This window comes from Sebastes umbrosus, chromosome 22 (assembly GCF_015220745.1).
Source record: "Sebastes umbrosus isolate fSebUmb1 chromosome 22, fSebUmb1.pri, whole genome shotgun sequence".
Lineage (NCBI taxonomy): Eukaryota > Metazoa > Chordata > Actinopteri > Perciformes > Sebastidae > Sebastes > Sebastes umbrosus.
Genome location: NC_051290.1, coordinates 18,070,983 through 18,093,848, shown reverse-complemented (window position 1 = coordinate 18,093,848; position 22,866 = coordinate 18,070,983). Strand labels below are relative to the sequence as shown.

Genomic DNA, 22,866 nt, shown 5'->3' with positions numbered 1-22,866 from the left:
TGTCAAACACACACACACCCATATACGCTCATGTATGCATGCATGCACACATAAAAATGCACACACGACGCATGTTGGCATACATGCAAACACAGACAAAGCCCTTCCCACCTCAGTCACCTAGAATAATCAGTGAATATGCTGCTATGTACCCATAGCGCGTACTACAATTTACACTAAACATATGCATTCTGTGAACATAGTATGACATGCTTCTCGTGGCTTTTCTGAACACAATTCCCAGCCTGAATGGATATCAGAATGTCCCATTAGCCCCCGTTAACTTGACATCTTCCCTTCCATTCTTGTACAAATACCCAGCTCGAAATGAAGCTCCTAACGGGCAAATCCAGCAGACAATTATGTGCCATTACATCCGCAAAGTGGTTTTGTGGTGGGGGGCTGTAGGTGGTGTCGACGTCAGGGGCAGCGGAGTCGATTATCATAAAATGAAACACCAACTGAGAAGGCCTGACACCTCTCCACTTGGAAGCAGACACTGATTGAAAAAAAGAAAGCGTCATTATTGCCTCACAATGCAGGGAGTAGCTTTCATTTTACTCAGCAGATGGTGATACACGAGTGCCGTGGTAAAAGTTAAACCGACAAGTGTTTGAAAAGTTTCTGACACTGCTGCTATCAACACTGCCATCTGTAGTTAGTAACATCGAGAGGAAAGCAGGGTGTCTACGTTTGACAAGAGTTACAGTATATTGGATGTCTTAGTGGACTTGTCTCTTAATGAGGTCCGGAGACTGCAAGTTGTAGTAATAATAATAATAATTTCTCTTGTATTTCATAGTATTTTTCAAAAAGCAAGTTTAGCAAAAGCGTTACAAATGCATCAAATAAAATGATAAAACTATGATGAAAATTTCCATTTGGAACTTTTAACATCTACAATTCTTTGACTGCAAAATCAATCTGTTCATAAAGATCATATGATCACACGCATTAGAACAGTTACCAAATGGAGGTTGAGGTGAGATTGTTTTGTCAATCTAACCAAATAAATGAATACAAATAAAACACTGAGCCAAAGTATAGTACGCCTGGGTCAAACTCATCCTTTTAATGGCCTGACTGCTGTATTCCGGACTTTCTATTAGGGTCTTTTCATTCATTTGCAGAAGTTAAAGCTGCACTTATCAATATTTTTATATTCATAATGGATCAAATCATTGTGTGTAATGTAAATCACTCATAGTGATGAACCCACGGAGAATTATCACCCAACTCTGCTGTTCCTCTAAGATATACTGTATGAATGGTTTTCTCTTAGCTCATCTCATGTAACTTCTGGTTGCAAAAAACCAAGATGGTGATGGCCAAAATGCCGAACTCGAGGCTTCAAAACCGTAGTCCACAAACTAATGGTGACGTCACATTGACCACGTCCACTTCTTATATGCAGCCTATGGAGGAGACCAAAACAGAGCTAATAGGAGAGTAAGGTCAGGTTGCCAAATGAAAGCTAATGTTGCTCCGTGTCTGCCGGTTGCTAAATGGGCAATTGTTTGCTAACACGTTTACAATTACAACTTTGTAAAGCGTATATGTGTCAGATGTTGTGTTTTCAGCTTGTTCTGCTGCCCTCAAGTGGCCAGACAAATCGATTATTATTGCAGCTTTAAGTGATACAAAGCGTGAATCTGACCTTGTCAACGTTTTTGACAAGATCAGCTGAGCTAATCAAAGACGGAAAACATGCCTGAATATAAAAGAGGACAATCATTGCATGAAATAGGCCTTTTTTCACAGCAGACATTTTGACTTATCACAGCAGGAAAAGCACAGGTGTTACTAATGACATCAATAATGACTCTCTGACATTCTATTCAAGTCTCCCAGTAAGCCATGACAGTTCGTGATGTTAGACAAAATACACCGAGGCCCAACCATGATTATGTTTATAGACACTGTCAGGACTAATGTGCACTGTCCTTCACTGAATCCATCTTTACGTTTTCTCTGTCAAACTCTACATTAAGCTCCATCTTCCACTTCTTACCATCTATTTCATCCCGCCTGCCTGCTGCGTTGTTTTTAATGTACTGCAGAGTATCCTCCATCCTCTCCTCTGGCGCTTCACATCCCATCTCCCCCCTCTAATCTCTACTCCCGGTCCTTTCGTTTCCACCTCTCTCCGCTCCTCCCATCCTCTCTTCCCTTCTCATTCTGTTTTTCGAGCATCCTCGTTCCTTTTTCTCTCCCCTCTCATGTCTCTCTCATCACCTCTTCACTCCTCCCATCCGTTTGGTTTTGTTTAATTCCCCCCCCCCCCCCCACCCCCCCTGCACACTACACAACTTCTCCTCCTCTTCTCTGCTCCCTCATGTGCTGTTGGATACTCTGCCCTTCCTCTCGCATTTTCTGCTTTTCTCAGTGTCTCTCCCTTTACCATTGTTATTGCCTTTTCTGTCCTGTCTGTCTGATTATCTTGTTACCACTGCTCTAGCAGCAGATTGTCTTCCCTTTTTCTTATCCGTACATCTTCCCGTCCAACATCTCCTTTGTGCCACTTTGACTTCTGTCTTTGCACTACTTAACCAGCCTTTATTTGTCTTCTGTTTTCTTGTCCTCTCCTTTAACCTATCCTCCATTAGTTTTTCCTATGCTTTATACCAGAATATGCTCAGTCTCTCTCCTCTCCTCCTCTCTCTCTCTGCCATGTTTGTGGCCTTTCGCTCTGTGCACATCTAATGGCTGGGGTGTAATCCACTGGCTAATCTGCTGACAGCCTGTGTGACAAGGCATTAGCTTTGTGTCACTGCCTACCATGCTGCTTCTCAGCGTGTGTGTGTGTGTGTGTGTGTTAGAGATCGAGAGAGTCACAAAAAGAGAGAAGAGAGAGAGTCTATGAATGTTAGTGTGTCCGCATGCAAACGCAATATGTTTGTTAAAACTTTGCGTATGTGGTGTAAGTAATGGCTTATGTGTGTTTGCTGCTCCATGTCAACCGGATGCCCAAGCGTAAAATTGACACTGTGGCTCCTCGGTTTTGCATGACCTTTCACCTTTCTATTTTTTCCACTATTTATGCCCACTGCTGCACTATTTTCATTCTCTATGGGTGAGAGCAGTTTTAATAGGATGCCAGGTCAGAGTGCTAGTGGATGCAGCAAGAGGCAGACTGGACAAGACAGGCCAAAGTTGCCTTGTCAGGGTGTCTTGCTGCTCTGTCTGGCATCCAGCCGTGTCAAATAGGGCTCCACATATCAGATTTGCTATTATTTCCACTGTAATAGTTGGGACTATGGCTGTCAATCGATTCAAATATTTAATCACCATTAATCACATGATTGTCCATAGTTAATCGCAAATTAATAATACATTTTTTGTCTGTTCAAAATGTACCTTAAAAACTGCAGCCCAACAGGCAACAACAGCTGTCAGCGTGTCAGTGTGCTGACTTGACTATGACTTGCCCCAAACTGCATGTGATTATCATAAAGTGGGCATGTCTGTAAAGGGGAGACTCGTGGGTACCCATAGAACCAATTTTCAGGTCTAGGGACCCCTGGGCATGCCAGTTTTTCAAAATTTAGCATGAGTTAAGAGTATTATTTAGCATCCTTCGCGACAAGCTAGTATGACATGGTCGGTACCGTTGGATCCCTTTGGTTTATATGATCGTTTCATATGATACCCGTATCTTCACTCTGGGACATAATTGTAGGGCTGCAACTAACGATTATATTCATTGTTGATTAATCTGTTCGATTAGTTTCTCGATTAATCCTTTAGTAGTTTGGTCTATAAAATGTCAGAAAATGGTTGAATAAATGTCGATCACTGTTTCCCAAAGCCCTAAATGTTGTATTGAAATGTCTTGTTTTGTCCAAAACTCAAAGATATTGAATTTACTGTAATATAAGAGTAAAGAAACTAGAAAATACTCACAGTGAAGCTGGAATCAGAGAAATTTCACTTTTTCTTTCTTAAAAAAATGACCCAAACCGATAAATCGATTATCAAAATACTTGACGATTGATTTAACAGTTGACAAGCAATCTATTAATTGTAGCATCTCTACATAAATGCATTTTTTTTCTTACATTTGGCACCAAAGGCTGCTGCTCGTCTTCTTGAATATTTTCATTATTGAATAATCTGTTAATATATATATATTTTTTAATTATTTAGTCGATACAGAGATATTTAATTTGCAATAATAAAACAGAGAAAAGCAGAAAATCATTTAAAAAGCTGGAGCCAGCAAATGTTTGGCATTTTTGCTAATGACTTAAACAATTCATCAATTATTAAAATAAAATTGTTGATTGACTAATCATTCCACCCCTAGTTCCTGTGGCTTTGCATATCCCCCACCAAAATCCTCTACCTCACCTGAACTGCCAACCTCCACTTCACCAGCAGAACTCACCTCGCACTCGCCCACATCTCTCTCCTTTTAGCTTCTGTCCCTTTCTTTAGTGGTCCCCTCCCCTGTCTCCACCTGAGTGATCCTGTTATCACAGCTGACCCGTCGCTAGATCTGTCAACAGCCAAAGAGATTACACCGAAGGCCGCGGAAACACATTGGGCTCCCCGTTTGAAGTGTGTGGGGGTGGGGGGGGGGAGATTGCCTGATCCCATGATGCTGATAAACTGGCCGAGGCTTTGGGGATTCAAGAAGGTCCCGTCGGGAATTGGGTAGGGTGAGATGTGTTTGTGTGGGGGGGTGCTATAGTCGACTTTAAGTCTACTTCTAATCACTGGGCTTTTCAGAGGGGATAAGGGAAAGGAGAATAGAAGCTCGGTTTGGAATGGAATTAGGCCCTGATGGAGCTGGGGATAAGGTTGTTGGGCTTTGATTTGATCGCACAGTTTGCTTGAAAGCTTTTGAGTAGCATGTTTGATCAAATCTACACTGCCCATAGGACATGCTATACAGCTTGGCTGAAATACAATGATAATAACAAAAAACAAAAATGCCTTAGTAGTCCCTAAAGGAAACACCCCACTGGGTCAGCTCCAGCTATAGAGCAGCTTGTAGATTCATTGCCTTTCACAACTTCTTCTTTGAACCTACGTCAACAACAGGCATGCGTCATGCATAGCGTAATCTTTCTTTTCATAGCTACTCATAATTTATATTATATTAACCGTATTGGCACGGTGCTGCCGATGCCTTCTGAACGGAACATTTTCCAGCTAATGAATCATAATCCCAGGGGAACGGTGATTCATTTCATTCATGCTAATTTCTAGGCATTCCTTGATCCATCCCTCCGAACTCCCCTTTTTTTTTTTTTGACTGTTGCCACATGGGGGATACTTCTGCCATTCAAGTGAGAACACAGCACAATTATCATTGATTCATGCACCATAAAAGCAAAGCAGAGTGAGACAGACTCTTATGAAACGCGGCTTGCCAAAGTGCTGTCAGAGACGGGAGGTTTGATGGCTCACTCGTCCGTGGCCTCCGCATCATGTTGTCTTCACCAGCTGTTGGTTGACAGAAAGGGATTCTTCCCGGAGTGTGCAAAGACACAGCTATCAACTTAAGAGGCTTGACAGCAACGCACTATGGGGCCGTTTTTCTACTGTATCATATTAGGTATTACTGGTGGAGCATCTGCAAATGGTGTAACACAAAGCCACAAATTATATAGAAAGACAATCTCTTAAAGCAGAGTGGAGCCATGGTGGTCTCTTTCTCTTTAAAATGGCGTAGTATTTCTTCAAAATTTCGGATTTATATGGAAAACAATTCTTGTGCTGCTATATGTATGTTTGTAAAATACACCATAAAGATTTTCTTCAGCGTTGTATGGTGTTTTTTGTGTCATAATATTGTGATTGCAATGGAACCAAGACCTAGAGAAGTGCACCGACCAATACAGTCCTGGGAAGCCGTGAAAGAAACTGCCTTTTATTGATCTGCCCTAATTACAGGAGTCAATAAAATGTATGGCTTTCAGGCTGGCCAGAAGCCACTTATATGGCATACTGAGTTGAGCAATCACTTCTAATGGTGAGTGATCAAATGATATACTGTTCTGCCAAACAAAAACAGTACAGAACAAACACGGAGGGGTATAAAATCCAGTCTGGAGCCAAACAACGCTGTCAGGGCTGAGCAGTTGCTGTTTTTATATTCTATGTCTAAGCAATTGATAGTAAATCATAAAATAAACTACTACCTGCTATTTTGTGTGGCTTCCCAAGTCAACACAGTGCTGTAAACATGTAACTGCCATGCTTACCAATTCTCCATTGCATGCATGTCTTTTCAGTTTTCTGTCTACTTTGACCATGTCAGCAAAAGGCGCATCATCCTTGCAACTACATTCTCCATCATCATCACTACAAATCAGCATATTTGAGATGTAATTTTCAAAACCAGTGCCTGCCTATGTAGCTAGTAAAATTCAATGCACAGTACAATGCACGCTGTTGGTGCTGATTGTGAGAGCGGGGCCGAGCTCCCAACACTTAGTAGATCATCGTAATTAAAACATAAATTGGAGGTATTGAGCAGTCGCCGGCGCAGGCTCCAGGGAAGCATTGATTCATGCATGCACTTGCAAACAATTGCTCTGATTTGCACGGAGTAAAATATAGAAGCCTTGTAAATAAAATCAATAGCAAACAAGCTGCCTAGGCTCTTCAAATAGTACACAGTGAATTACAATCGGGCGAATGATGCTCGAGGCATGAGCAAGCATAGGCACGTGGGACAAATGCAGGCTTTTACAGTGAATGCAGGATAAGACACAGTACATTTAAGATAGGTGTTGGAGGAAAAAATATTTTAAGAACACTGAATTACTGGATGAGTATTGTTTGATTTTGATGGCCCAGTGAGGTGTTTGAAAGAATCTGAGGAAAGAAAAGGCAGTGGTGCACCTGATTTGACCATTATCAGGCCATTAAATAGGCGTTATTGGTCGCTATAAGCACCGTAGATGTGGTTCTATAGGGTACTACCATGCGTACTACGTTGTAGAAGTGAAAGCGAAACTAAAAGGCAATACAATCTAACATGTAAAACTGAATTAAATGTGTTTTGAACACAAACAAAAATGCTTCTTTAGGTTTAAGCAACAAAACTACATTTTTTTTTTAAGATTCAGGCAACACTTAGTTAAGTTTAGGGGAAAAAAAATGTGTTTTGGCTTAAAATAGCTATGTTGAATCAAAGGTGAACACAAACACAACTGCATGTTTGTTTCACACAGGATGTGAACCTTGGTATTCTGGGTGAAAGCCCTGTGTTTTGTGTCCCATCCATTGCCTCCAATCATACGGAGTTTCATGCTGTCAATACTTGAGTGCCTGACTTCTGCTTCTTCTTCTAAATACTACGGTCGCTAGAGGTCGCTGTCGTGTTCTATTATACCTTCTTTCGGTGATCTACCATGTGAATAGATGATACAACCTACTAGTGGGTGTAGTAGGCCCCTATTGACCCACATCTGTGGTGCTTATAGCGGCTGATGATGCCTTTTTAATAGCCTGATATGCTTAGACTAGTCTAATTCGATTGCACAAAAAATATGCACTGCACCTCAAAAGGTTAAGAAGTTAGCCAACCCACCCACATGCAAAGTGCTTTGGCTGTGTTTCCATGTTACCAATCAATCACACCTGCTGACAACTAGCACAAAAGAAGAAAACATGAACCATAATTTGTCATTTGTTCACATATTTATAAGGGAGAAGCAATGAAAAGGGAAAGAGTTTTTATAGACGAGTATAACTCCCTTGAAAAGGTATATTTTGACTGCCAAATATTGAATGTCCTTGTAGCTGTTAAATTGTCCTACCAAAAAACATATTTTTTTTTGCTGGCGTGAACAGAGCTAGGCAGTGTGGAGCTTTATCTCAGTCAGCCATATTTGTTAGTTTGAAAGCCGTCCTAATTTACCCCGAAAATTAGTCCTACTTAAGATAGTCAAGAACAAGAAAGCTTCGTGCAGCTAGTGGACTTTGATGTGTATCTGAGGTCTGATCAGGCCATAGTCATAGAGCTAATGGAAAGGATAAAGGTCTAGAGTAAAATCAGCACAACCCTGATCCAATCTTTATTACATGCCATTTATGTTTATATTGAACAGTAAATATTCTAATTACTATACACCAAATGAAGATAATCAATGATAATGACAATATAATTTGCACACCTGCTGCAATGCAAGACCTATCAGAGTGCGGTTTAGAAAAATATACAACTAGCTTGAGATATTGTATTTCCTATTAGCTTTTTGTTGCTTTTCTTTAACCAATTAGTCTATCTGCTTCACCTTTGATAGGAATACTGTAGCAGGGTCAGGTCAGGAGGTTACCTGAGGAATAATCCAATCAATCAGAGCTGTTCAAATATGGCTTTTTTCTGACTTTACTTCAAGTTCAAGGTTCACTTCCAAACACACTGCGGAGTTTTTTTTTTTCGTTTCTTTGTAAAGCTAATGTAGCGTGATGAAAGAACAGAAGCACAAGGGTTGCTATCTGCAGAGGTGCCATGTGCTATAGCTGAAGGAATATTCCCTGAAATGGCTCTGGGCACACACCTGAACCCCCGTGCTCCACATTTCTGAATTTACATCTTGAAATGAGTTGTGAATTTAAAGCAACACTAACGACGCAAACTAGAAATATGAAGGATATACTGGACATGGAGTTTAATTTTTTGCCTGTGTAATCCCTTATTTCTGGGAATGTTTCTCGGACTAATCACTGCTGCCAGCCTCACATTGGGGAAAAGAGAAGGGTCAGGAGTGAATGGAAAAAAAAAAAGTAACAGAGGGAGGACAGGGAGAAGAGCATTTTGCAGATGGGCGCAGGCATGAAGACAGCTATAGCGGGGGGAAAAGAGGCTACAGAGAAAGAGTGGGCTGGATGTATGGGGAAAATTGGATAGGGAAACAACAGAGGGAGGGGAGAGGCAGTCAAGATGAGATAGCAAGGGTAGAGTGGCAGCAGAATGAGAGAGGGTGGAAAAGAAGGGAGATGAAGGAGAGAGGGAAAATTGGAGAAAAGCAAAGAAAGGTGGTGGAGGAAGAGCTTTTCCTCCTAGCCGTATACTGTATCCTCAAAGCGGCTTTCATCCGCCCTCACATCACCAGCCTCGGTTGAGAAACCCCTCTGCAAACTCCACACACACATAGACACACACTCATCATGCCAAAAAGCATCCTTTGACAGTAATCACCAGTCTACCTTTTGGCATCATACAAAACCCTTTTTTATGAATTTTGTTGCTACAGGGAACTGCTTAAAAAGGAATACAGAAAGCCCCAAAAAGGTTTCCTCTAATTATAGCCAAAATGAGCCTCGCGAGCCAGCTGAATATTGAAGCCTTTCTAGCTTGAGAGACGAAGCCAAAATAGAATGATTTGTTTTTCTTTTGTTCTACAGGAAATCAAAGGGGCACTCGCACAGGTATCCTTGTACAGACAGGCGGAAAAGACAAACATGAGCAGGTAAGCGCATACATATACTGTACATCCTGATGAAATCTCTCTCCTGTATTGCCATAATAGAATTATATAGGGTCAAATGAAATTTGACTAGATTAAGTATTCACACGCACCGTAACGCCTGAGCAAAGATACACACTTACATACACACAGCCTGGATGAATGCTCGGAGCAGATAGGAGACAAAGGAATTAAAGCGAGGCTGACTAACAGAGTATGACATGTCCAAGGCCTATCACTAATTATGCCCCCACTGCTACAAACTGTTCCCTTCCTATGATCCACTGAAACAGGAGACAGGGGGAAAAGGCTGCTGCAATTACTGCTGAAACCACCCCGTAAGTGAAGCGTGTGTTAGTCATAAGACAGTGTCAGGATGTGGGGAAAATTCTTTATTAATAAAAACACTCTACTTTTAGTCAGTTATAAAAGGGGTCTATAATAATGCTTCAGTTTGAGATTCTGATGGCTTTAAAACCATTTCACTTTAAGATTAAAACTAAAAGTGATGGCAGTATTTCAGTTACACCACTTGTATAAATTGTCCTTAGAAGTGCATACTGAATGTGCTGAAACTATAAAGTGTACTTCAACAACTAAAACAGGCGTCTATGACAGAAATAAATGAACAGGAATAGGTAATCTATTACTTTACGTAAGGAATTTCCCAAACACTATAATTAGTTCATGTAACATTGTAATACAGAAAAAATGATAGAAATGATCACATCTTACTATTTATGTGGACCAGCCTGCAAGTTAATCAGCTAAGGGAAATTGATTTAATGTAAATATCTATAAAGCCAGAAGCAATTCTTTAAAGGTGCTATCGATAGTATTCAGCCAGTAGATGTTGCACTCTGCTTCCTCCGTTCCATTGCATTCACTTCACAACAAGTGGTTGCCAGTTCGTTGCAGTTGAGTGGAGTAAGTCTGAATTGCAAGATCAGCTATAGTTTTCTTTCCACACTAACTGGCAACTTAATCGCGGACGACACGGAGATACCACGTGATACCAACGTTGTTTTACTATCGGCTCACAAGCCTTGTTAGAAGTGGGAACCGAATGTTGGATATCTTTCACAGTGATAAACAAAACATTCATTTTGGAACCGTCAAAATAAAAAAAAAAAATGATTCATTAACAAAAAATTAGCCATGCTTTTATTTAGCACCTTTCTAAAAGCTATGCGTGTATTATGTTTTTAAAATTATTTGTCTACATGAAAATGTTATCAATAAGACCTTTAAAGGTGCTAAATTTGAAATTCAGAGCATATCTACTGCCTCCACACGGCTCTCAACATGGTGACGGCTGATCCAGCGGCTCGCAGCTAACGGGGATAACAGTGCAAACAATGGAAACACTGCTGACAGAGCTAACAGTGTTAACCTGGGGGGAACCGGAGGGTGGGCACTGCACAAGGACGGCGTCTGTTGGGATGGCGTTGTTAGCTGTAACCGCCGTATGAGCGCAGTGCAGAGCGGCGGCCGTGAGCTAGCCAGTGGGGCACGCTCACATGCACTAACATGCACTAAATGGCATGTGTGGCCAACCCGGCTACGTAAACAAAGCACAGAGAAGCTCTGATTACAACACACACAGAGGGAGAGTGATCCATGATCTCATCAGGTAGACATTACTCCACTATATCTTTAGATTACAAATAGTTATTTGATGCTATGTTAATGCTCTGCATATCACATAGAGCACCTTTGAAACTGCACTGTATGCATGTAAACTGAAGCGGTTCTCAGGCTTGCATTTCCTTGTTTGGTCTGATGTCTGATATCAGGTTCAACCCAATGAGTTCAGTGTTTTTCCCGGACCCAGCACTTGCTTGCATGGTATTCATGGTATGTTGCCTTTAACTGGGAAGTTCACTAGTGGCTATTAACAGCAGTAAATGTCTAAAAATATGTTTGTATTCATTTGTGGATTGTGGGCTCTGTTGCATCACGACTCTGTGATTTAAGCTTGTAAAAAGGATGTATATCAATTTCAGTTTCATCTGTGCTATAATCTTAAACTTCCATTTGTCCCTTTTACACATGGAACCTGCAACGTCACTGTCTCAAAAGACTAATGCAGGATGTTGCATATAATGTATTCAGTGGAAGCTCTCTGTTAATCTAGTATTTTGCACGGATGAATAACAGTTTCCTTGTTTCAAAGACGGACCAATTTCCAGTCATTTTCCCCAAATTTGCTCTCTTTTAATCGAATCTTCCTCCAAAATGCTTTCCGTGATCAAGTCACAGAATACATCGTTCTCTCAGTCTTTGTGATTGGCTCACATTTGCTACCGAAAACCATCATAAATCCCCCACCTACAGTATTGACCAAACCCATCCCCAGAATCTCATTTGGGTGAAACAGAGCGGATGAATAGCATCTCAATTAGGAAATATGAGGCACTCTTCTCTAATGCAGCCCCACTTTGTTCTAACGACTGATAATAGGGTGTATTTTTTATCTCAAACTTTTCCAAAAATGCATCTATTGAGTCTTGTCAAGATGTCGAATGTATGCTCGTAAGACACGCACCCATGCATACGATACAAACAATTTTGCAAACAAACCGTACACACATACGCACTGAAAACACCCACATAGATTTATACTGTTATCGAATGACCCACATGCCCACTTAGATTTGTGGCACTTCACTATTGCATGGGAAAGGGAGATGATGGGTGAGGCTGAAATGTTGCGGCATGCCATTTATCTCTGTCAGACGCGGTTGAACACAAGTTCTTATTGGCTGGGCAGGATTCGTGATTGCTAAAGCGGCACCCCAGTCTCTGAGACCATGCTAATTAAACAGTGGGGAGAAAAGAGCAAGAGGCCTTCACTCTCTACCCTCCGAGGCTCCATTCTGCTGCAACCAGCATTAACACACACAGTTCTTCAGAGACCGAGCAGAAATGGAAACCCAGCTTAAAATGCCACGACCCATCTTTGTTGTTGACAATGATGTGATTGTAAAAGCTTACCTTTCAGCACTCAAGCAACCTTCCCAACAGTTCAAGAGCTGCAGGACGACAACAAAAAAAACACATGTTAGATTACAGTTTATTCGCCGCCGTAAAAGCCGTTATGATAAGAAGTTGATTTCATTTGTGGGAACGAGTTCAAGAGGCACGGGTGAAGATAGCAGTAGGTTTTGTTGTCGGGAAATAATTTTAATCACAGCCACAACAGCGCAGCGATCTGCTGCCCTGAGCTCAAGCACATATTCAGTACTGCATTTTACAGTGTAAAGGGCAAACATTTATTACCCACTGATTACATTTGGCAGGCATATGTGTCTGACACTTAAGCCCTTGTAATTTTCCAAGCCGTCACAAAAACCCCGTCTTCACCACTGATATTCAGTCGCTGCTTGAATGTGGTATATCTAACAGTGATTTCATTGGGGGCACAAAAAAACTGAGTAGTGAGAACAAAGGGGAAATAGGAGTTGGGGGGGTGGGGGTGGCATTGAGCAGCTTTTTAGTTTAGCACTAATTAAAATGTGGGCGGCACTCAAAAGGTCAGAGATTGACCAAAAGAAAGAGGAAAAAAAGGGGCACGTCACTGCTGATTGTGTGCATAAGGCGCTCAAGGTCTTGTAGATTAATACGAGTTCACTTTCAAAAGGGGAACCGAGAGAGATGGGAGAGAGAATTAGTCGTGTGACCGATAAACAGGCATATCTCCATGCTCTGTTTTCTTCCCCCCTTTTTTTTCCAGCTGGGAGATAAAATTCAGGCTCGGCAATGGTTGCCAGCGCAATTGATTCTGGCAGAGGAATATGACTGCAGAGTATGAGGGCTAAGTATCTGAATAGCTGCTGTCAAAATGCTGAAGGGGAATTTATTCCTAGTTTATATGCAAGCTATATCATGGAGTTACTGAGACTAAATGGCTACAGTTTGATGTACAGTACGCTGTCATTTCACTGGCGTATAATCGCGTAGCTGTTCTAGACACAGGCTTATGGGTGCTGTGCCTGGATTCAATGAATGCAATGGAAGCATACAATCATTTGCTATATGACAAATCCTTTACATTTCAAAATATAAAATAGTCTTTGAACCGTTGTTGTAATTTCCACCACCTTAATATTGGTCTGTGTCAGCTTGGTATGTGTAGAAACCGACATTTTGCAAATCTGATGTATTTGAGCTTAAAAAAGTCCATTTTGAATGAATATTAGGAATGTGGTCAGCATCAATTATATCTTGCATTGGAGGAACAGGTGCATTGCCCGTTTGGAGCGGCTGCCTATTTGGAATGGGCAGATTGCTTAGCCCCCAGAAGTGCTGATTGCGGCATTGTCGAGAATCGTGGTATGGCTGCTTACAGCCGCCAAGTGGGAGGTTGATTGGATGAACGGTTCTTTAGATATGTGAAGGGCAGTCATATATATATAGAGAGAGATAGAGATTCCTTCCTTTATAGAGATGTTGCTACAGCGCCACCTATTGGCCAAATGGCACCAAATTTGCCATGGTAACTCAAACATCATATCTACACCTGTCCACCAATTGGGGTCACAATAGCACAAAGCGATCAGGAGATATGTCATTTTTTGTACTACAGTATAAGCCCTGTCCACACAATTTAAGCAAATTGTGAGGGCCAGTTATAGCAAAACCATATGGGACATCAAAAATAAAAAAAGTAACTTTTTCCAGCTTGGTCTAGCAATGTCCTGTACCACATTTTGTGACGATTGCTCAAAATGTGTATGAGTAGCGAAAAATCTGATTTGGACACAATTTAAAATGGCGGAAAATCAGTTGAGACGCAAAGGGATGTGGCTTACTGTATGTGGATAGATTCATCTGGACCCACAAAATCCAGGACAAAAGAATGTTGTTTCTAAGACTTATGGTTAAACAGTGAAAGCCCTAAACATAAAATTCATTGTTATAGTGCCACCATATGGCCAACTTGCACCACATTCGACACGGCACTCCCTTGAGCATTTCACCCGCCAAGTGTGAAGTCGATCAGATGAGCAGTTCTCAAGATATGTGAAGAATAGACAGACAGAGATTCCTTGCTTTATAGTTGGATATAATGTTAGCATCCTTTGAGAAGGAGCAAATGAGAGAGAGCAAAACACAACAAAGAGTTCAGAAAGAGGAAATTGGTAGCCCCATTGTGTCTGATCTGGCTCTCCACTAAAAAAAGGTGTCTTGACCGGTGGGGAATACAGAAAATGATTAATAGGTACACTCCAGCAATCAGCAGGCAATAAGAGAGCCACCTGTCAGAGGTCCTACCGCCCTTTGTAGATTTATGGCTAATAATTGGCCGTGAATGTAGCCAGTCTGGTGCTATCGGAGCCTCACAGGGCCAGTTGGTTAGAGACACAAACAGGAGGAAATCAATGTGTTTGCTTTATGCTGAATACTGTGAGAGTATGTGGAGATGCAGAAAATAAATTCCAGCTTGAGCCTGCAAGAAACTGAGAATAGCACCAGACAATAAGGTGCCTTAAAATAGATAGACAGTCACACGTAATGGTGCCCAAGACTGTATTCACTTTATAGTATGATAAATGTTAGGATGGCAGACATTACCGCTAGTCACTCTACAGAGCTGTGAGAGTACACTTAACATTACTAATTGGATAGTTTATTAAAATAATTTGCCGCTCAGTGTACACTTTCAATCTTAAACACTCCACAGAGTCTAATAGATTTAACAAGCACTGTGTCTATTCAGCTGCAGTTTGACAACACTTTGACAGGTTCTAGATTGTGCCTTAAATATCCCCCAAATAATGAAACGAGCATGTGTAACAACTGGGGAAATAGACATGATGACCTTCTTAAAACACCATCTGTTGCGCAGCGCAACCACAGCAAGGCGAGATTAGCCAGCGAGGCTGAAAGAGTCACATTATATGACACCCACAGGGCTCCACTGCGCCGTAAATGGCAAAACACAGTATCTCCACTTCGCTTGATTCGAAATGCTATTGTGCGTTCACAATGATTTCATTCGAAAGCCAGTGGAAACATGTCTCAGCTATTGTAATTAATAGAATGGTGAGATTTGAAGGCTACTGTAACACACTGTGGAAAGGAGACGTTTGACATTTCCATTTGTATCTGTGACAGGCAATCAAGCTCGCGAAGAAAGTGATATCATCCCGCTGTATGTAAACATACTCTGCAAGCATGATGAACGGTGATGATGTGCTGCCGACCTAAATAACCCTCGCGATGACAGGCCTTGGCGCTCCATTTATTCTAACGTTAATGTCGCCCCCTCCCGCTTCACCTCACCAATGCCCTCCCCCATCCCACTCCCTGTTCATCACTTTTTCAATACCTTCACTTTGGATATTTTTTTCAGGATTTGAGACATTTCTTCGTCTGTACACCTTTGGTGTCAGGGTCACTGTCCCCCCAGCTCCCCTCCCTCCTGCCCTTCCATCCTTTTTTTTTTTTTTTTTTTTCTCTCGAAATTCTCCGTCCATTGCCCTCCTGACAGCCACCCATCAACCTGGGCGCAATTTAAAAAGCCCTTCAACAGCTGCCATTCCACAGGGCTGGCTATCAGTCCAGCTGCCAAAGCCCAGACAGGGACTCTGCTTCAGCAAGCAACTTTGAACGTCAGGTTGGTTCCCCCCCCCCTCCCAATTCCAAATAGACTGAAGGTGAAAGACTCTATTTCTCAAAGATTGGCTCAGCTGGAGACGGGGTGACCGAGGTGGAGCTCCGAGCGTCAGCGTCGCTACTTCCTTCCTGACATGTTACAGCCAACATCTGGCATGCAGCGTTGTGGTCCGGAGACAAATAGTTTGACTTCACGTAGGCTGACGAACATGATTTAACAACACCAGCAGGAGGCGATGTGTTGGATTATATTTGTAAACATTGTGACGCTTTGGGGAGAATACTGTAAGGGAGGGAAATTTGTGGTTCTGCAGAGATTCATCACTCGCCTCTGTGTGTGAGCTAAAGCAGCGTGTGTGCCTGCCTGCCAGCCTGCCTGCATGCGAACACTGCATACATTGCTTGTCTAAATGTGCATGTTGCCTGAAACAATCAAGTGAAAACGGCTGAGGCTTGAGGCCGGGCAGCCTGCTGCTGTGCACTTCCCTCCACCATATGTCTTTGTCAAAAATATTTGCTGTGCGCCGAATGAGGGATGAAATCAATCCAAGTGCTATTTTCCCAGTTGCTCCTTCTCGAAGGCAGCGAAAAAATTGTACTGATACTTGCCAGATCGGCCCACATTGTCAAATGTAACAACTGGCCACCAGTGACATTCGCAGACAGACCATCTGGTCTCCAGCGTCCCATAGTCGTTTAGGGAAAGAATGGGATGGCTGAAGCCTTTCTCCTGTCTCAATTAGCAACTGGGGGAGATGGATGTAAGAGCCGCTCTGGCGTTATGGACCAATCAAAGATGTGTGCCATGTGCCAGTTGGAAAATGTGTTGAGGTGGTCCATAGGCAATAGTGGACTAAAAAAAAAAATCACTTAAAATGACTGAACAGATGTACTCGCTGGCCTTTATTTTCCGTAGTTTCACCCACTCAGCTGGACTTGTGGCACACTACTGTATCTACACTGCCTGAAGATAAAATCAACAGCACAGCGAGGTTGTGTCAAGGCACCCGATAACACAAAATGTGGTCTAACAATAAACTTTGTTAGAATTGTGTTTCGAGTTGAGCTTACGTCTGTCATGTCCATTTTGCATTTTAATAATCTAATGCAAATATGTCTTCCAAATAGCTGCTGCTGCTGAGTTCTATTTAGCAAAAGGCCATTTCAGCTGAATCGTGCTGCAAGGAGTGAAGCTATTTCCAACTGCTGCGTCTGGACCGGCTACAGCCATTGTGCTGGGGACTCTTGCTGTCCGCCAAAGCTTTTAGTGCATTGTGTAGCAGCATCACTTTTTTGCCCGTAGCCACAAGACCACATGAATAAAAAGCTCCAGTTGGCTGGGTCACACTGCGATGTACCTGGGGGATGTACGCGTGTTTTGCATGGACCGGGGAGGGTAACTGTTAGGTCCATTAACATGAGAGAGAGCTGCAGCTTCCAAGCTGGAAAAAAATTGCCCTAAGCGAGCCGGCATTATGGGGAGGCATCTTCCCTGATCCCATTCAGCAAAGAAAGTTAATGGAGTTGAAGTGGGTTGTCTAGAGTTAAATTGAATCTGGCTGCCAATGGAAAAGCTTTGATGTAGCAAAGATTAAGCAATTGTTGTAATTTTCTGTGCAAACCCGGAGTACCATCAGCCTCAGAGAGCAACCCTTTTAAAATGTTCTCGGTCCATCAGCGGTTACTTGACTCTGTTGGTAACAACATGCAGTGGAATACAGTGTGCAGCATGTTTTAAAAGCAGGCAAAATGTGAGTTTTCTTTTTAAACATGAACCAGGGCTCTATCCATCTTTTGAATCTAAGGATGTCAATTTGATGTGAAAAGAGGCCACACCATCCAAAATGATTATGATGATAAAACACCTTTTGTTTGGTCAGCATGTTGGTGAGAGCGAAGCAGAAAATTATACTGAAAAGCAAGATTTTGCAGGGGGGAAAGAAAAGATTTTATCATGGAAATGAAGTCAAGGTTCTGAACAGTTCCATGCTTTCACTGAAACTACTTTGTATTTTGCAGCATGTGGATCATGGTCCCTTTTGTGTTTTAAGGAATACATCATGAATGAGGTCACATGTTTCAGACTTCCTTTCTCCACTTCTCTCTAACAGCTCCTCTTTAGCCAACAAGTGTAAGATAAGTCATGGATCTCTGGTGGGATATATCAGTTAATGGTAGAAGTGTCCTTCCCGTGCCCTTCTGTAATAGCCAAGCATCATTAGTGAGAGGGTTAAGAGAGGGCTCAGCCATCCATATGTTTCAATAATTACCTTGCACTTCTGTCAGAGCACATACAGAAATACTGAGCTATGTCACAGCACTACGGACAAAATAAATGATGTGAAAATGGATCTCTTTTCCCAGAAAGTCTCCTTTTCTTGTTGCTTTTCTATAAGAGCTTTTAAAGCAGCCAAAGGTACAAATGTTCAGGTTCTATCACATGAAAGAGGCTGTAGGTCATGCTTCAGCCCCGGTTGCAAAGGCAGCAGTCTGCACTGTGAGTGAGTGACACGTTATTTCACTGTAACCCTCGCCACTCCCATCCTAACTCCCCCAAATCACAACCCCCAAATCTATTTTCTGCCTGGCTGGTCTTATGAAACTGCATATATTCTGTCAGATTACTCCCATCATATTCCCATACTGTTTAGTTCTCGGGTGTTTTGAGGAGCGGATTTGGAAATGAGGGCCAAAACAACACAGAATGTGTGATCCGATCAGAGACATGCTGCACCTCGGAGATTTAACGATGGACCTTTGTGCTTAAAAAATTCAATTCATGGTTTTCTGGTCCTGTGATGTGGTGAATATATTTGGAGTTGTGTTTAAGGTCTCAGCGGCACATTATTACATCCGTATCATATTATTATGATAATGTATACTTTTTCAAATTCAACCTGATGTCTTCACAGTTATATAGCAGGAATGTACAACCTTGGTTGAAGATAAGTGGATGCATCTTAAGTAGATATTTATTAAAAGCTCACTAATCATGCTTGTGCTCTTCTTACAATATGCATCGTTTTGAAAGGCAAACCGTCAGAGCAAATTAAATGACCTTTTGTTCAATGTTTTTGCTTGAACAAGCCAATATGTTATAATATACCATTATTATGAGATTAAATATTATCTGTCACAATCTTGTAAAAGAAACATTTTTTTCCCAAAAAGTGCATGGGCTATAATCAACAACAACAAAAAAGATGACAACAATGAAAATTGAATTTGCTGGGAAATAACCTTAATGTCTTAATGTTCATTCTGAGCCTGAGCTGTACATAAAATGGCTGCGAGAGAAACAATAGCTAATAAAAGTGAAGAGAATGTCAGAACAAATCAGAACTAATGGGGCAAAACTATTTTTATGTGCAACCGAGAGGAAATCACCAGGTCACCATTACGTTTGCCCCATGTTAACAGGAGAAAAGTATGTACAAGTGTTTTTGCCACTTGGGGAGAGAAAAACAGGCTGTAAATACAATATTAGCATATTATCACCTAATTAAGTTGTTATGGAAAATGTGTTAGCAAGCAGTTGCTAAATGATCCAGTATGTTCACCATCTAGTTGCGCACTCTGTCTGTATACTGTTTGGGTGTTGGGTAGGACAGTCAGTTAATCAGAGCTTTCCATGTTGAAAACAGCTGCCTGCTTCTGCTGATTATGAGAGCGGTGAGGGTGAACCAAAACAGTGACGTTTCGGGCCATAAAACCGAAAAAAATGAGCTGAAAAACACTGAAATGCTCCAAAGAACTGAGGGGAACTGCAGTCTGATCATAATTCTCTGTCGGTTCATCACTACGAGTGACCCAGTTTTACACTACATGTAGTCATTTGATTCATTTTTAATATAAGAATAGTAGGGCTGTTAATCGATTAAAATATTTGATTGCATTATTGTCCATAGTTGATGGCAAATTGATCTCACATTTTTTATCTATTCGAAATGTATTGTGAGAATTGTCAAGTATTTAATACTCTTATCAACATGGAAGTGGGAAAATATGCTTGATTTATGCAAATGTATGTATATATTTATTATCGGAAATCAATTACCAACACAAAATAATGACAAATATTTTCCAGAAACCCTCACAGGTACTGCATTTAGCATAAAAAATATGCTCAAATCATAACATAGAAAAATCAAGCCCAACAGGCAACAACAGCTGTCAGTGTGTCAGTGTGCTGACTTGACTAGGACTTGACCAAAACTGCATGTGATTATCATAAAGTGGGCATGTCTGTAGTTAGCTAGTATGACATGTTGATACCAATGGATTTCTTAGGTTTTTTCTAGTTTCATATGATACCAGTATCTTCACTCAGTTTTAAAACTGAGCCTGCTATGACGCAACAATCGCAAGTTGCGTTAAATACATTGGTGGCGTTAAAACAAATTTGCGTTAATGCGTTATTATTGTGCTAACTCTGAGAGCCCTAAAAAATAACTGATGAGGTGTAGCTTTAAATATTCATGGTACACAATATTGGACACACTCCAAACTTTGTTTTTTACCACTCCTTTCCTTTTGCATCCTGCTCATAGATAACTCAAAGTGAGTTCCCGTAATGTCACATAACTGGAAAGGCTGCAGCTGTTCTACAGAGTGAAAAAAAGACATTGACTTTTGCACCATTAAAATGTTTTTAATATCACTCTGAAATAAGCTTTACATTCCAGTAATGCTGGACCTTTACACAAAGCCCTGTGGAGCATAAAAGGGAAAATGGCAAAAGCGTCGCTTCACAAAGTCAGTATTGTACTCATTGTCAAGGAGCAGATACAGTGTTTGCTGCCAGATGACTACAGTGTCCTTGGCCACTGCAGTAACATGTGATTCCTTCAACACAGTGATAACACTGTGTTGAAAAAGAACTGCATTAGCTTAATGGTCACTCAATAATGTGAATTTGAATGAGACTTCCCGCTGCACTGATTAATGCTGATTGATGCATTTGCGAGCTCTGTGCTGATGACCATTAAGGCATTTCATTGATGTGTTTTGAAAAGGAGCTTCATTCAAAATCAAAAGCAGTACAGATGACAAGATTTGAGCACACGGGGGGGGATATAGTTTGTATTCTTTTGTAAAGCACAACTTATTAAGTGAGGGAAAATAAATCAGTTGCATTGGAATTCAAAGTGCGCCGAGTTCTATCACTTAGATCTTTTTGATATTGTTATCCAGTTATTCATCTGCCCTGGATTCGGTGTCAAACTTGTTGAAACACATCCAATTAATTTCTTCTACACTTGAACCAAGTAAGAGATCTGTTTTGAATGGTTTGCAAAATTTTATCGTGAAACACTTTGAAAGCAATTTTGCAATCATTTACCAAACTGCAATGAATTCTTGCTCTCCAAATCTGAAAAAAATGTAATGTCAAAAATGTTATCATACTCCAAATGTGAACACAATTTGCTCTGTCACCCCTCAAAAAAATAACTTTCAGATTGGATATGGACTGAATGCGAGGTACATGAAATGCATCCGTTTGCTCATGTCAGTGTGCTCATATCTGCCTTTTACTCTAAATGCAGCACACAACTTGTTTCTTGATGCATTCATTCAATCCCCGTCCTATCTTCTCTCCCATGAATGAAAATCTCCTAACACCACACCACAAAAAGAAGTTGCTAAGCCATTTGGATCAAGAATCTCCCCAGGCAAATCAGCAATTAGAGCCTAAGCTGCCTTGTAAAATCAATTAGGAGTTGTAGTATGTGTTACAGGTTACAACACTGGCTGGCACCTCTCTAAATGGACCAGGAAGAGTGGTTTAAATCTGCCATGTAAGAGTATATAATCTGCGACACTTAGTCACAACATTTCTATAAAATTGTCCTTCCTCTCTTGTGAGGAGTGGCTTCATACTGTGGGTTTGAGTTGCTGAAAAACTTTTTTAAAAGTTTTGACAGCAGGGAATTGCAATGCAAAGAAAGTATATTCTGTCTGCAACGTTGCAAGTTTGAGCTGAAAGACTTTATTTTTGTCTTTAAGTGAAGTTCTTCAAATGATGTAATACGCTCTCATATAGTGCAGCTAAACTATAGGAATACCGGTGTATGTTAATTTGTGTTCTTTTATGCCACTATGGCAAATGATCAATGCAGTGCAACATAATGTAGAGTGAGAATGGCATTGTGGCTCAATGGACAGCACCATTGCCTTGCAGCACGAATGTCGATGGCTTGTTCGCTTTCTGAAGAGTTTGCATATTTTCCCTTGGGTTTGTGTGGAAGTGTAAATGTGAGTGTTGGTCTATATGATAGTAGCAACCAATATATTCCCTTGTTTTGTGACCCTAAACTTTAGTTAAACCTGCAATACTGCCTTAGATTATCACATTAGCAAACAATTGCCTATTGTTCATCCAAAAGATACATTATCATTCATTTGGAGTCATGTTTCTGGCCTATTCAATCTTCTTTTAGCTCTGTTTTGGTTTCCACCAACTCCTAAAGGGAAAATTTGGCTCTCAGGGTGGCTTCACACCTAAAGGTCCGCTTCCTGGATCAAACCAATGTGAGGATGATACAATGTTTAAATTTTCCAACTAGTCCGGTTTGCGTGTTCATCTTTTTTATCTGGCTAGTTGCTAACTTAGTTCTGTCTGGTGCTGGACAAGTAGCGTACAGTGGATTTATTGGACCTTTTTTTGCAGAAAACAACACTATAAGAGCAGTGAGAGTGAACGAAAAGTGTGAAATTGCGGGCTGTAAAATCAACACAGTTAACTGAAAGATGCTATAAAGCTTTGTAGAGCTGAGCACATCATTTTCTGTGGGTTTGCCACTACAAGCAACCCCTC

At 41.2% G+C, this 22,866-nt stretch overlaps 1 protein-coding gene across 47 annotated transcripts in view; it reads right to left on the bottom strand.

Moving 5' to 3' along the window:
• LOC119481487 (receptor-type tyrosine-protein phosphatase delta-like) overlaps positions 1–22,866 on the bottom strand; it is a 399,777-nt gene that overhangs the window by 149,147 nt on the left and 227,764 nt on the right. For 46 of the 47 annotated variants that reach the window (XM_037758448.1, XM_037758464.1, XM_037758458.1 and 43 more), the window contains exon 9: positions 12,426–12,463. The exons of the other annotated variant lie outside the window; for it this stretch is intronic. The gene's annotated coding sequence lies outside the window, so the exon portion shown is untranslated. The remainder of the gene's footprint in view (positions 1–12,425; positions 12,464–22,866) is intronic. 47 annotated transcript variants of the gene reach the window in all.